The sequence below is a fragment of the Macrobrachium rosenbergii genome, chromosome 15 (assembly GCF_040412425.1).
Source record: "Macrobrachium rosenbergii isolate ZJJX-2024 chromosome 15, ASM4041242v1, whole genome shotgun sequence".
NCBI lineage: Eukaryota > Metazoa > Arthropoda > Malacostraca > Decapoda > Palaemonidae > Macrobrachium > Macrobrachium rosenbergii.
This window is the reverse complement of record NC_089755.1, coordinates 9,863,807-9,869,333: the sequence shown is the minus strand read 5'-3', so window position 1 is coordinate 9,869,333 and position 5,527 is coordinate 9,863,807.

Below are 5,527 nucleotides of genomic sequence, written 5' to 3'. Positions count from 1 at the left end.
TATATATATATATATATATATATATATATATAATGTGTGTGTATGTATGTATATATAGTATATATATATATATATATATATATATATATATATATATATATATATATATATATATATATATATATATATATATATATATATATATATATATATATATATATATATATATATATATATATATATATATATATATATATGTGTGTGTGTGTGTGTTTGTGTGTGTGTGTGTATTTTTTATGTCTACCTCCTCTGAATTACTTTATAGCAAGGACCCTCTGAAACCCATTCTGATGTAGGGAAATATTCACGAATTCAAACTTTTCCACAACATGAATAAACGAGAAATGTTAGGAATGACAATTGAACAAACAGATTCAACATGGAGGGGGTTAAATAAGAGGAATGGATGATGGGGAATGAATTAAATACTGAACGGATGAGTTATTATACAATGGACCCGAAAGTTCATCCCATAAATTCGGGTCACTGACAAAGGAATTGTCATTTTTATGGTAATGGACGAAATTTTACCTTTCCGCGTCGAGTGATGAATGGCCCTTTAGAGTTTCGGAAGGATAATTGGGGAAACGAAAATGAGAGAGAGAGAGAGAGAGAGAGAGAGAGAGAGAGAGAGAGAGAGAGAGAGAGAGAGAGAGAGAGAGAGAGAATATCCCGGAAACTCAAGAACTGTCCCACTTTGCAAACCCGACGAGATAATTGGTTCCAGTAATACGAGAGGAATAAAGCAACCAGACGGTTTCCTCTGACTGGTCCATATTCTGAGGCCATTTTGGGAACTGGAATTAGATTTTGGAATGGGGATCTCTTCAGGAATGTGACGATGTAGCTTTCATTAACACGAGGGGCTTTTGGGCCTATGGAATATCTATAAAGTCTCCTACTGCAGAGAGAAGAAGAATCTAGGAAGTTTTCTAGTGACCAGACCTCTTGTGACACTGAAGAAGAAGAAGAAGAAGAAGAAGAAGAAGAAGAAGAAGAAGAAGAAGAAGAAGATAGAAGAGGATGAAAAAAAGAAGAAAGATTTCAGAAAAGTGTGAAAACTATAACAGGAAACGAATGGGGGGTTCCCCTGGGTGGGTCCAAAAGAGGGGTGAAATGAGAGCCTCCCACAACAAACAAGAATGTCATGCAATAATTTCTTTGTGGGATTTTGGCCCTGAACTTTGCGCGAAATGATGCCAATGAATTCAGACTTTCACTTTCAAACTTCCAGATTTTTAGATTTCTAGACTTCTACATTTTAGACTTTCAAATCTCTAGACTTTTAGGCTTTCAGGGTTTGAGAATTTAAGACCTCCAGACTTTGACTTTCAGACTTCCAGACTTTTAGACTTACAGGCCTTGCAAATTTCAGACTCCCAAACTTTGACTCTCAGACTTCTAGACCTTCAGACTTCCAAACTTTAGACTTTCAGACTTCCACACTTTCAGACCTCGACTTTCTACATTCCAGATTTTTACGACTTCCAGGTTTACAGACTTTCAGACGTTCAGACTTCAGAATTTTAGACTTAAAGGCTTCAAAACTTGTAGACCTTAAGGCTCGCAGACTTCCAGTGTTCCACACTTTTAGGCCTAGACTTTTTGGCTTCTAAACTTTCAGACTTCCAGACTTTTAGACCTTGAATTGCAGACTTTTAGGCTTCTAGACTTTCAGACTTAAATATGGCAAATAATCAAGTTATATCGACGCCACTTCTATTCCTGTCACTCTGCATCAGAACTCTTTATCCAGGGAACTTTCTTAGTAAAAATGCACTGATTCAAAGCGAAACATAAATAAAAAAAAATAATATCTTATTGATCTCTTATTTACAAAGCAGAATGATAAATGAGGATGAATGCAGAGGAAGTAAAATCCCTTTCGTGGTGGTTTTGTTTCCTTCCTGTTTATTATTAGTTCCTGAGGGTGGGGAAGGGATCGTCGGTGGAAAGGTTATTTTGGATGACGGAAGTCGAATTAATGATCTCTCTCTCTCTCTCTCTCTCTCTCTCTCTCTCTCTCTCTCTCTCTCTCTCTCTATCTAACGGCTTATGATATATATATACACATATATAATAGGTTTATCGAAACTCAGGAATAATTCCAAGCTATATTCATTCCTACTTCTATAATATGGTATCGCATTCTATATCTAATAATATAGACATATTTTCTTGATATATGGTAAATGTCTTTTGTATCTTAATGCTCTCCCTGTATCTTCTAGGAATATATAATCTCTCTAATGACCATTTCTGATGCATTATTTATATGTATTCACATCTTAATGCATTTTGTATCTTAATCTTGGAATGTATTCTGTATACTTAAAGTTTCTGTTTCTTAATGTATTCTGTATCTGCTGCTCCAAGGCCTCATTAATTTGTGTTTCATTTTGACGGGGTCAAGTTGGGTGACCTTTTTAATGACCTCTGTTTGACCTCTTGTTTGACACCTGGGGTCATCCGCTCATTGACCTGTTTGTCTGTCTGTCTGCTTTAGACTGGATTTTACTTAATTAAATTTCTCTTCACCTGAGAATTTTTTATTTAGTTTTGTAGTTTTTTTCATTGCTTTTGTAGTCTGGTGTCATGCTCTATATTATTATATATATATATATATATTTTATTATATATATATATATATATATATATTATATATATTATATATATATATATCTTATATATATATGTATTTTAATATATTCTATCTCTAGCATATCTCTCTGCATTTTAATGCATTTTGTATAGGGTTCAACTCACAGCACAGCTCTCTATTCCTACTAGGGTCCTGTAGAAATCTCCCAGCCTTCCCAATGACCCAGACCATTTGTGGGCACACATCGTCTGCTTGTATCTTAATGCTGTAAAAGATGTTTTCTGTATCTTAAAATGCTGTTAAAATGCTGTTTTAATGTGCTGTTAAAATTAATGCAGTTCTGTTTTGTGCTGTTCATTAAAAATGCTGTGACTCAAAATTTAAAGACCTTTAAACCTTTGTTTGACTGTTTGCAAAAATGGGGAAATATGCTCATTAAAATGTTTGTCTGTTATCTGTCAAAAATTTTTACTAATTAAATTTCTGTTTATATGAAAATTTAGTTTTAGTTTTCTTTTGCTTTTGTGTCTATATATAAAAATATATATATGTATAATATATATATATATATATATATATATATATATATATATATATATATATATATATAATATATATATATATAATATATATATATATATAATATATATATTAAAGAATATATTATAAATATATATGTATATATGCTGTTGTGGTTAGGCAATTCACAGGACTCACGTTTGCTAGTCCTGTAGAAATCTCTGATTAAAGATATAAATGGGCACACATGTTGCTGTAGAAAATGCTGTTAAATGTTATTCGAAACTGTTAAAATGTTTTTAAAGTGCTGTTAAAATGCTGTTTTAAAAAAATGTTAAAATGCTGTTTTAAAAATGCTGTTAAAATGCAGTTAAAAGATGCTGTTAAAATGCTGTTAAAATGCTGTTAAAATGCTGTTCGAAAGTGTTGTTAAAAATGCTGTTCAAAATGCTGTTAAAAAAATGCTTTTGGAAATGTGCTGTTAAAATGCTGCTCGTGATGTTAAAAGTGTTTGTTCTAAAAATGCTGTTAAAAGATGCTGTTAAAATGCTGCTAAAATGCTCTTAAAATATGCTGTTTGAAAATGCTGTTAAAAATGCTGTTCGAAATTCTGTTAAAATGTTCTGTGTTAAAAGATGCTTTCAAAAATTGATGTTAAAATGCTATTGAAAGACTTGCTGTTAAAAATGCTCTTTCCTTAATGCTGTTAAAATGCTGTTCAAAACTGCTGTTAAAAATGCTGTTCGAAAGTGCTTTTAAAATGCTGTTCGAAAAGTGTTAAAATGCTATTCAAATGTTAAAATGCTGTTGGAAGATGCTGACCGAAAGTGCTGTTAAAATGCTGTTCGAAAACTGTTAAAATGCTGTTAAAAGGGCTGTTAAAATGCTGTTGAAAACTGTTCCAATGCAGCTTTAAAACGCTGTTAAAATGTTAAAATGCTGACAAAGTGCTTTTAAAATAATGCTGTTCCGAAAATTCTGTTAAAATGTTTCGAAAAAATGCTGTTCAAAACTGTTCAAAGATACTGTTAAAATGCTGTTCGGTAATGCTGTTAAAAATGCTGTTCGAAAATGTTAAAATGCCGTTCGAAAATGCTGTTGAAATATGTTCCGAAAATGCTGTTAAAATCTGTTCGAAAATGCTGTTAAAAATGCTGTTCGAAAGCGCTCTTAAATTCTGTTCAGAAAATGCTGTTCACCTGTTCTAAAGAAGAATCCCTTCAATTCTCTTTACATTCTTTCAGAAATTCTCTGGGAATTTCGTGACATTTGCGAAAAACAAAAATGAAGAAAGAGTAAAATCATATTTGAAAGATAAAGCATAAAACAGGATTTGAAACACAGAGAGAGAGAGAGAGAGAGAGAGAGAGAGAGAGAAAAGAGAGAGAGAGAGAGAGAGAGAGAGAGAAAATAAACGCCACTCTGGAAAAGGATTGCAAGATTTACTGTCCATTAAGAAGACGAATTCGACACAAGGGAAAGGTGAGGAATCCTTTCTTCTCATTAAGGAAACTTTTCTGAGCGAGATAAGAGGACGAAGAAAAATCTCGTCCTCCCCAAAAAGAAATAAATAAAAAAAAATAAATAAATAAATAAAACAGGGAATCTTCCAAGAGCTAAAAACCTCAATGACTTGAAAAGTTGTTTTATCTCAGACTCGTTTCTGCTTTGGTTCCATCTCTGTCTGAAACAGGACTGTGTGTCGCCTAAGAGAGTGTTAGTACCGTCAGTGCACCTCACGTGGTACACTGTAGGCATTAATAGAGGGTTTTTGCAGCGTCCATTCGGCCCCTAGTTACACCACTGTTTAGCCTTTTACTTGACCTCCATTCCCTGTTTCTTCAGTCTTAAGGTAACATTTTTTTCTCCCAGTTCCACCTTCAGATTATTGTACTTCATCTCCTTTATTTTCTGGATCTCTTTATCTAGCTGTCCAACAACTCAAACTCCCTCTTTTAGAAAAGAGTCCACTTCCCCCTACGTGTTTTTTTCTTACCGTTCCCCCATTAGAAAAACAAGACAAAAAACTGTGAGGCAAAAATACGACTGAAATCAAATACATCAAATTTTCCCTCCACAAACAAGTGAAAATACTTCTGGCATGAAAAATATATACTGTAGATTCTTCTTTCATGAATGAAATACATGCGCCTTTCGACTAGACGCAATCGGAAACCTTGCTTCTTGGATAAACAAAATGTTTGTTTAAACTTTCCTGTCAAATTTTTTTTAATTTTTTATAAGTAAATCGCCTCAGACGCGATGAATGTTTACTTACAAAATGAGCTTCTATTCGCTGAAAGTAAGTTTGAGGCAACTAAAAAAATAAATTAAACAAATTTCATCTGTATCGTTCGGTTCCGTAAAACTTCGTCTGTGTACAAATTCAACTAAAATATAGAGTTT